A 10303-nucleotide genomic window follows, 5' to 3' on the forward strand; every position below is an offset into this window, starting at 1 on the left:
CCTTCATTCTTAATTTCTAGCAACCACTCAACTGTTCTCCAGCTCTCTAATTTTGTCATTTCAAGAATGTTACATAAAAGGCATATAACCTTTTGGAAATGGCTTTTTCATTCAGCATAATTCTCTGGAGAATCTGGAGATTCAGGTTGTTGTTTTGTACAATAGTTTATTTCTGATTATTGCTGAATGGTATTTCATGGAGTGGATGTAACACAGTTTATTCACTTGTTGAAAAATATCTGGGTTGTTTTGGCTATTGTAAAAAGAAAAAAATGCTACTATCTACATTGGTGTATAGGTCTTTATGTAAACATAAGTTTTGATTTCATCAGGATAACTGCCTAGGAGTACAATAACTAGATGTATGGTAGTTGCATTTTTAATGCAAAAAAGTTGGTTAAGAAACTTCTAGGTTGTTTCCTAGAGTGGCTATACCATTTTGCATTCTCACCAGCCGTGTGTGAGTAATCAGGTTCTTTGCATCCTTGCCAACATATGGTATTATCACTATTTTTTATTTTAGCTATTCTGAGAGATGGATAGTAATATTTCATTGTGTTTTTAGTTTGCTTACTCCTGATGTTAAACATCTTCATATATGCCCTTTTTTAAAAAAAGATTATTTATTTATTTATTTGACAGAGAGAGAGATCACAAGTAGGCAGTAGGCAGAGAGGCAGGCAGAGAGAGAGAGGAGGAAGCAGGCTTCCCGCTGAGTGGAGAGCCCGATGCGGGGCTCAATCCCAGGACCCTGGGATGATGACCTGAGCTGAAGGCAGAGGCTTAACCCACTGAGCCATATCTGCTTTTTTGACTACTGGATATCCTCCTCAGTGAAATGTCTCTTCATGGTTTTTTGTTTTGTTTTGTTTTTTGCCCATTTACTAATTGGATTGTTTTTTCACTTATAAATATTGAGAGTTCTTTATTTTATTTTATTATTTGTAAAGGTTTTTTTTAAGATTTTATTTATTTATTTGACAGACAAAGATCACAAGTAGGCAAAGAGGCAGGCAGAGAGAGGGAGGAGGAAGCAGGCTCCCCGCGGAGTAGAGAGATGTGAGGCTCAATCCCAGGACCCTGGGATCATGACCTGAGCTGAAGGCAGAGACTTCAACCCACCGAGCCACCCAGGCGCCCCTGAAGTTTATTTTATTTTATTTTTTAAAGATTTTTTTATTTGTTTATTTGACAAACAAAAGATCACAAGTAGGCAGAGAGGCCGGCAGAGAGAGAGGAGGAAGCAGGCTCCCTGCCGAGCAGAGAGCCTGATGTGGGGCTTGATCCCAGGACCCTGGTATCATGACCTGAGCCAAAGGCAGAGGCTTTAACTCACTGAGCCACCCAGGTGCCCCTAAAGTTTATTTTTTAAAAACCATATCCAATGTGGGGCTTAAACCCATGACCCTGAGATCAAGAATTGCTGTCTTCCAACTGAGCCAACCAGGAGCTCCAAGGGTTCTTTATATGTTGAAGATCCTGGTCTTTGGTTGGATATGCTTTGAACATATTTTCTCCTTACTACGTTGAGTCTTCGAGTCCATGAAAAGAGTATGTCTCTTCACTGATTTAGATCTTTGTTTTCTTTCTTTAGCATTTTGTACATCATCTCAGCATACAAGTTTTTGTGCACATTTTGTTAGATTTACCTATGTTTTCGTTTTTCATTTTTTTTTAGCAATTGTAAATAGTATTTTATTTTTAATTTTGGTGTGACATTTTCATTGTTAATATATATAAATACAGCTTTTTAAATTGTTAAACACTGTACAATACACTCATTAGTTTTTGATGTAGTGTTTCCACAATTCATTGTTTGCATATAACCCCCAGTGCTCATTGTAATACATGACCACCTTAATACCCATCACCAGGCTAACCTATCCCCCACACACTTCCCCTCTGAAACCCTCAGTTTGTTTTCTGGAGTCCATAGTCTCTCATGGTTTGTCTATCCTTCTGATTTCCCCAAATATAGCTGCTTTTTAAAAAAGATTTTTTTTTAAAAGATTTATTTATTTTTGAGAGAGAGAGAAAGCACACATGTGTGCACACCCACATGTACTCACAAGTGTGAGTGGGGGGAGTGGTAGGGGGAGAGGGAAAGAGAATCCTCAAGCAGATTCCTTGCTGAATGTGGACCCTGAGATCATGATCTAAGCCAAAACCAAGAGTTGGACGCTTAACTGATTGAGCCACCCAGGACCCTCAGATACAGTTGATTTTTAATGTTTACCTGTGACCTGATGAACTCACTTCTTAGTTCTAGGAGGGATTTTTCTGTTTTGTTGTTTTCTAGATTCCTTGGGATTTTTCTATTTACACAATCTTGTCATTTGCATTTAAGGGCACTTTTATTTCTTCCTTTCCGATATGTTTACTTATTTCCTTTTCTTGCCTTATTGCGCTAAACAGACGTTTCAGCAATATATTGTACAGGAGTGGAAAGTGTGAACATGCTTGCCTTTTTTCCAGTCTTAGGGGAGGAAGCATTCAATCTTTTACCATTGAGTATAAAGTTACCTATTGGGTTTTTGTTGGTACTCTTTATCAAGTTGAACAAGTTCTGCTCTATTTCTATTTTACTAGGAATTTTTACCCTGAATGGTTGTTGAATTTTATTAAATGCTTCTGCATCAGTTGATATGATCATGTGATTTTCTTTTTTTAGCCTGTTAATATGGTGGATTACATTGACTTTCTAGTATTGAACCAGGTTTGTATCCATGGAATGAAGTCCACTTAGTCATGGTGTATAATTCTTTGTATGTATTGCTGAATTCTACTTGCTAATATTTTGTTAAAGATTTTTGCATCTATATTTATGATGGTATTGTTCTGTAGTTTAAATTTTCTTTTCCTTCCTTCCTTTTTACTTTCCTTCCTTTCTTTTTTGTATTGTCTTTGTATGGTTTTGGTATCAAGGTAATAAAATTTCAAAAGAAATTTTCAGAAAATGAATTGGAAAATGTCACGTTCTATTTTCTGAAAGAGATTTTGTAGAATTAATACTAGTTCTTCTTTAAACATCTAGTAGAATTCTCTAGTGAAATATCTGGAAGGTTTTTTCGGGGGAAGGTGGGATTTTTTCATTACAAATTCAATTTCCTTACTAATTATTGCATTATTCAGATCATCTACTAAATTTGGGATAAGTTGTGGTGGTTTGTGCTTCTTGAGGAACTGCACTATTTCATCTAAGTTTTCAAATTTGGTGTGTGGATTTGTTCATAGTGTTCCCTTATCAGTCTCTGACCCTGCCAGTTATCTAAGTCTTCAAGATATTAAAAAACATTATATAGATATGAGGAAGTGGTGATGCAACATGGGGGCTTAAGTGGGTAGGAGAAGAATCAATGAAACAAGATGGGATTGGGAGGGAGACCAACCATAAGTGACTCTTAATCTCACAAAACAAACTGAGGGTTGCTGGGGAGAGGGGGGTTGAGAGAAGGGGGATGGGGTTATGGACTTTGGGGAGGGTGTGTGCTTTGGTGAGTGCTGTGAAGTGTGTAAACCTGGCGATTCACAGACCTGTACCCTTGGGGATAAAAATATATGTTTATAAAAAATAAAAAATTAAAAAAAATTATATATATATAATCATCAGTTTTTAATTCCTTATAGAAAACACTCTCAGAGCCATCTTATTGGTCCAGTCTAGAGCCAAATTACTTGTTTGTTGGTTGGTTGTATATTTATTTATTTTTAAGAGAGAGAGCATAGGAGGGAAGGGACAGAGGGAGAGGGAAAGACAGAATCCCAAGCAGGCTCCACACTACGTGCCCAGCTCCACGACCCTTAGATCATGACTCAAGCAGAAATCAAAAGTTGGATGCCCAACTGACTGAGCCACCCAGGCACGCCTAGAGCCATTTTCCTGCATCCTCTGGGTAGCACAAAACTGTCACCTTGGGATTTTGCATAACTTCTTTCCTGTTTTTTGTCTTGTGCCTTCTTTTTTCTTGGTCTATACCTATCAGTAACTTCCTAGGAAGGGTACAACTGATAATATCTTTATTATACACTTGTATTTTATTGATAATTTTGGCTGAGAATACAATTCAAGTTTGGAAATAATTTTACTTCAGAGTTTTCAAAATATTTCTCCATTGCTTTTTTGTTTCTGGCATTGCTGTTGAAAGTTTGAAGCTATTCTGATCTCGATCCCCAGGATGTGACTTGTTTTTTCCCCTTATGAGTTTCCAGGATCTTCCTTTGATCACCAGTGTTCTAAACCTCATGACAATGATATCTGGTATATACCTATTTATATCCATCTTGCTAAGAATATGTTAGATCCTTTCAACTTGTAAATTCATGTTGTTACATTTTGGAAAATATTTCTTGGATTAGTTTTTCAATAATAAATTTTATAGTAATTTGGGAGAATAATTGGGAGACATAGTCAACTAACTGAGAATTGTCCCAAAACAAATCAGCTACAGATACAGACATTTTAGAAAGTACTTTTTCCGACATCAAAATTTGCTTACATATACTCCAGTTACATCCTTAGAATCTTCCCTGAAACTCAACTTTAGATGTTAAAGGATGCCCACATAATAAAAGCAAGTTCATTTCTAAACAGTTTTGAAAGGCACATTTTCCCCATCATCTCCAGACTGGCTGGGCACTGCAAGTAGAGTTTTGCTTTCTTCTCCATTCTTGTTATCGGAGTGAAATGAGAAAACAGCATCAGCAATCTTTGAGATCACCTGAGAAGAAAAGGTGAGGAAGATTTCATCACGAAAGGGACAATGACATGGTAGCAATTACTGAAAAGAAGAATTAGAGGAAAAATGTCAGCTTCATATCTTCAGATTCTTAGTTCTTTTGGACCCGGCACATAAAAAGTTTTTTTTGTTGTTGAAATTTATTTTGGTGTTTCTAAATTTGTTCATTTCTGTCTTTTACTTTGTCCATCTTCTCTTTTATGGAACCTGGAAAATATGGCACTATAAAATATTTCTTCATCTATTACTGTAGTAGTAGTTCTCCTCCATCATTAACATCTTGAAGCTACATGTCATTCAATGATTACAACTCTCTCTCTCTTCTTTAAAGATTTTATTTATTTACTTGACACAGAGAGAAAGCACAACTAGGCAGAGCAGCAGGCAGAGGGAAAGGGAGAAGCAAGCTCCCTGTTGAGCAGGGAGCCTGATGTGGGGCTTGATCCCAGGATCCCAGACCCTGGATCATGTCCTGAGCCAAAGGCAGATGTTTAACTGACTGAGCCACCCAGGTGACCCACATCTTTTTAAAACTACAATAGGGGACCTAGGTGGCTCAGTCAGTTGAGCATCTGCTCTCGATTTTGGCTAGGGTAGTGATCTCAGAGTCATGGGATTGCCCTACATAGGGGTCCTCACTCAGCAGGGAATCTCCTCCTCTCCCTTTGCCCTCCCCCAACCTCCTCCGCAACTCTCTCATTCTCAAATAAATAAATCTTAAAAAAAAAAAAACTACAGTAAAACATTACAAATTCAATCAATACCAATTTTGGAATCTGTAAAAGTGATTTCTTGAGTATTATTGTAATTTTATTATTTTTTCTGTTTTATTTATTGTGCTTCAATGTGAGTTTTTTTGTATTTTTAAAACTTTTGTTGAAATAAAATATATATATGGATCATATTATAGCTAAATGAATTTCACAATGAACACTCAATTTCAGTGTTTATAATTTCTTTCTTATCTTTTTTCTTCTTTTTTTTTTTTTTTTTTTTTGAGACAGAGAGCATGAGTGGAGGGGCAGGGGCAGAAAGAGTAGGACAGAGAATCTTAAGTAGACTCCACACACAGTGTGGAGCCCAGTGATCATGACTTGAGCCAAAATCAAGAGTCAGATGCTTAACTGACTGAGCCACCCAGGCGCTCCAGGAAATCCATTTTAATGCCAAGGTCAAACACACAGAATTTAAGTTTGTAAACACACACTAAAGCAAAGATTTGAATAAGGACAGAGATCCTGAACATAGGACTATGGGATAATAGAACTCATTTTTCTAAGATGAGATTTGAGGGTTAAGTAAGAAGTGCAAAACAAACTTCTCTCTGGTGAAATTTGCCCGTGTTACCTGTTCTGAGGCCAATCTTAGCAAGCTCATCCTAGGTTTGCAGCAGAGACATTTGACACCAAGCACTTACTTCTGACATCTGGAGATCTTATCAGGAGGGGAAAGAACTATGAGGAGAGATATAGGTACTTTCTGTCACATAAGTATTTCATTTGTCAAAAGCCTGTGGCCTTGGGGTGCCTGGGTGACTCAGTGGGTTAAATCCTCTGCCTTCGGCTCAGGTCATGGTCCCAGGGTCCTGGGATTGATCCCCGCATCAGGCTCCCTGCTCAATGGGAAGCCCGCTTCCTCCTCTCTCTCTGACTGCCTCTCCACCTACTTGAGATCTCTGTCTGTCAAATAAATAAATAAAATCTTAAAAAAAAAAAAAGCCGTGGACATTCTGTGCTAACAAGAGAGGGGTCCATATGAGGATCTATATTGTTCTGGATTTCCATGGAACCTGAAGGAAACTTTCACAATGTCTGGAGCCCTGGACATCCTCCTGCAAAGGGAGGAGTATGTCCTATAATTCCTTCCAGCAGGAACCTGCTTAGGTGGCACTAACCCTGACTTCTAATTGAAACAGTACATCAGGACACGTGGGTGGCTCCGGTTAAATATCTGCATTCGGCTCAGGTCATGATCCCAGGGTCCCCAAATAGAGTCCCGCATCAGGCTCCATGCTCAGTGGAGACCCTGCTTCTCCCTCTCCTGCTCCCCTGCTTGTGTGCTGTTTCCCTCTCTCTCTGACGGTAAATAAATAAATAAATAAAATCTTAAAAAAAAAAAAGAAAAGAAACAGTACATCTACAAAAGAGAAAGCAATGACATATCTCAAACTTGAAGAGATCCTATGAGAAGCTTCTGACAGCAACCATGCCATCGTTGTCATCAAAAACCCAGCTCATGTCAGTGTCATATCATCCAGGAACATGGGCTCTGCTGGACTTGGCTGCTGCCACTGGAGCCACTCCAATTGTGGCCGCCTTCCTCCTGAAACCTTTATTAACCAGGTCCAGGCGGCCTGCAGGAGGGCTGTGTCTCCTGGTGGTTATTATGGATCCCAGGACTGAGCACCATCCTGTCACAGAGATGTCTTAGGGTAACCCACCGGCCATTGCTCTGTGACCCAGACTCTCCTCTGCGCTGTGTGGATGTGGCCATCCCACACAACAGCATGGGGGGTTGACGCAGCGGGTCAGAGGCAGTGGATGCTGGCCCTGGGAAGTTCTGCGCATGCATAGCCCTGTCTCCTGTGAACCTCCATGGGAAGCCACCCCTGATCCCTCCTCCTAACAGAGAGCCTGAAGAGACTGAAAAGGAAGAGCAGGCCCTTGCCGCAAAGGGGAGGAATTTCCTGGTGAATGGGCTGCCCCAGGTCCCAAATTTGCTCCTACTCAGCCCGATGTCTCAGATTATGCGAAGGTGTGCAGGGAGTCCCTGTCCCTGTCCCGCAGTTCCCAGCCGGGGCTTAGGACAGCTCTGCACTCCCACTGCTCAGGTGACTCAGTGCAGAGGAACAACCCCTGAGGTATCTATCCTAAGCTGCTCTACCACAGACCCTTTTTTTTTTTTTTTTTTAAGATATTGTATGTCCATAAAAGACTCAAACTCAAAAAACAGACTGAGGGTTGCTGGGGGGAGAGGGGACGGGAGAGGGTGGTGGGGAAATGGACATTGGGGAGGGTATGTGCTATGATGAGTGCTGTGAAATGTGTAAACCTGGCGATTCACAGACCTGTACCCCCGGGGATAAAAATACATTATATGTTTATTAAAAAAATTAATAAAAAATATACTTGTTTGTTTATTTTGGTGAGAGAGAGCAGGTAGAGTGAGCACTCAAGTGGGGGAGGGGCAAAGAGAGAGGAGAATCTCAAGCAGACCCCATGCTAAGGACAGAGCCAAACGTAAGGCTCCATCTTACGACCCTGAGATCATGATCAGAGCCTAAGTCAAGAGTCTAATGCTTAACCAACTGAGCCATCCAGGCACCCCTCTTTCATAGACTCTTAAACAGGAAGTGAATCTCTCCTGAAAAGGAAATAAGGCTAATGGAAAGTAAATAGTCTATTTAAAAAGAAAGAAAAAGAACAACAACAACAAAAAACCAAACCTGTGGATAATAGATGTCCTGAGCCTCAGAAAGGCATGCAGCCCGGTGAAGAATGGGTACAGTTAGGTTCACTGTAGTTCAGGTTCCAGTTCTGCCACTTAACTTGCTATAGAACTCACATCAAGTTACCTAAGCTTCTGGAAAATCACCCTGTCTGAAAACGTAAGCTCCACAAGGGATGTCTGTGTTGTTCACTGTTGTATATCCAGTGCCTAACAAGCCTGGCACTGTGGCACCTGGTGCCAAATCAAATAGGGTATTAAGGGACTATGTTGAGAAAAAAAAAAAGTCCCTGACATTCAGAAGCTGGCCTGTACTCAGAGGTAGCCCACATTATTCTCTTGTTAGACAAAAACAACTTCACAAAATAGCCACCTCTGCTGAGGTTATTCCAACACCATATTAAAATGAGATAAAGCAAGGCCACTGCATAATTTTGTATAACCATAGATAAATACAAGGTTACTGTGCCACCCGCAAAATGCCAAATACTCCCTCTCTTGGCCAAAACGAGTAATTGCTACTTCTTTACTAACAGCAGTCTGATCTTTTGCCTCTCTTCCCGTACATAAGATTTCTTGAGCTAGCCGCCCATAGAATTACCCCTACTTTCTGACAGCATCCAATCTAAAACAGACCCCTGCTTTCTTAGAGCCTCTCTCAAGTTACCCAAGAAAGCCCAAATTCTGATAGATGTTTTCTTTTTTTACGTATTTTATTTATTTTTTTTATTTTAAGATTTTATTTATTTATTTGAGAGAGAGAGAATGAGCAAGCAAAAGAGAGCACAAGTGCAAAGGGGGTGGCAGGGGAGGGGCAGACAGAAAAACAGATCTCCCTGCTGAGCAGGGAGCCTGATGGGGATGGTGGTCTCCAGTGGAAGACCCTGGATCATGACCTTAGATGAAGGCAGATGCTTAACTGACTGAACCACCCAGGTGCCCCTACTTATTTATGAGAGAGAGAGAGAGAGAGAGAGAACCTGCACACAAGCATGAGTGGGAGGAGGGGCAGAAGGAGAGGGAAAGAATCTCAAGCAGATTTCTTATTAAGCATGAAGCCTAATACTGGGCTTGATTCATGACCCTGAGATCATGATCTGAGCCAAATGCTCAGAGTTAAATGCTTAACCAACTGAGCCACCCAGGAGCCTCTATGATAAGTTTTTCCTAACACCCTCCTAATGAGACACTCCATGATTCCTCGCAATATGTTTGCATTCACTTCAGTGAATAATAAACACAATCTGTTTAGCTACAGTTGTGTTCCTAGTAGTATTTGGCTTAAGGGAAATGACAATATGAATGGAAAAAATGGGAAGATAAGCTGTTTCTTCAGAGCTGTATCAAATGGATACTTAACTCACCAAAATATATTGAGAATCTGTTTTGCACCAGGCACTGTGCTAGGTGCAGGGAATATGGAGAAGAACGAGACTCATACTGCTCTCCAGCAGTTGAACCTGTGGAGGAACATGCACAGTAGAAAATTTATGATCCAATTTAATGTTGTTGGCACCATTATAGATCCAATTTAATGTTGTTGGCACCATTATAGAGGCATACACCTTCTATAAAGATGTTGTAGGACAACACAAAAAGGAAGAACATCTTTTTAGACTTACCACCTTCAAAAGTGTAAAATAATAAATTTTTGTTATTTTAAGCCATAAAATTTGTAATTTGCTGCAGAAGCAATACAAAACGAATATATGATACTAGAGCTTAATCTTTAAGGCAGGCTGTCCCAGGCATAGACTAGCTCCTGTAGGACCTGCCCGCTGGCTTGTATGGCTGCCTACTTGGGTATGTGATGGGGTATGTCAGGATTAGATCCTGAAGGGTCTTCTTTCCATGCAGAGAAACTGGAAAGAATCCAAAGGTTGTCAGAGACCACTGAAGGATGAATAGCAGTAGAGTGTGACAAAATCAGATTTGTCTTTAGAGGGGTAGATTGGAGTCTGGAAGTAAGGACAAGGAATGGGAGATTACTTTAGTACCCCAGGCAAGAAATGAGAAGCCTGCTTTGATCACCTTGCTTATTCCTTGAAATTTAGGTGAGAAGACAGAAAGCAATGATTGTGTTCTTCAGATATTTGAAGTTCTGTCATGAGAATGAGTGG

At 40.1% G+C, this 10303-nt stretch overlaps 1 pseudogene; it reads left to right on the top strand.

Annotated features, from left to right (window-relative positions):
• The first annotated feature begins 6899 nt into the window (after window positions 1-6899).
• LOC123394349 lies at window positions 6900-7620 on the top strand (annotated as a pseudogene).
• Window positions 7621-10303: the final 2683 nt, after the last annotated feature.

The sequence above is a fragment of the Mustela putorius genome, unplaced genomic scaffold (assembly GCF_011764305.1).
Source record: "Mustela putorius furo isolate JIRA1106 unplaced genomic scaffold, ASM1176430v1.1 tig00003834_pilon_pilon_pilon, whole genome shotgun sequence".
In the NCBI taxonomy this organism is placed as follows: domain Eukaryota; kingdom Metazoa; phylum Chordata; class Mammalia; order Carnivora; family Mustelidae; genus Mustela; species Mustela putorius.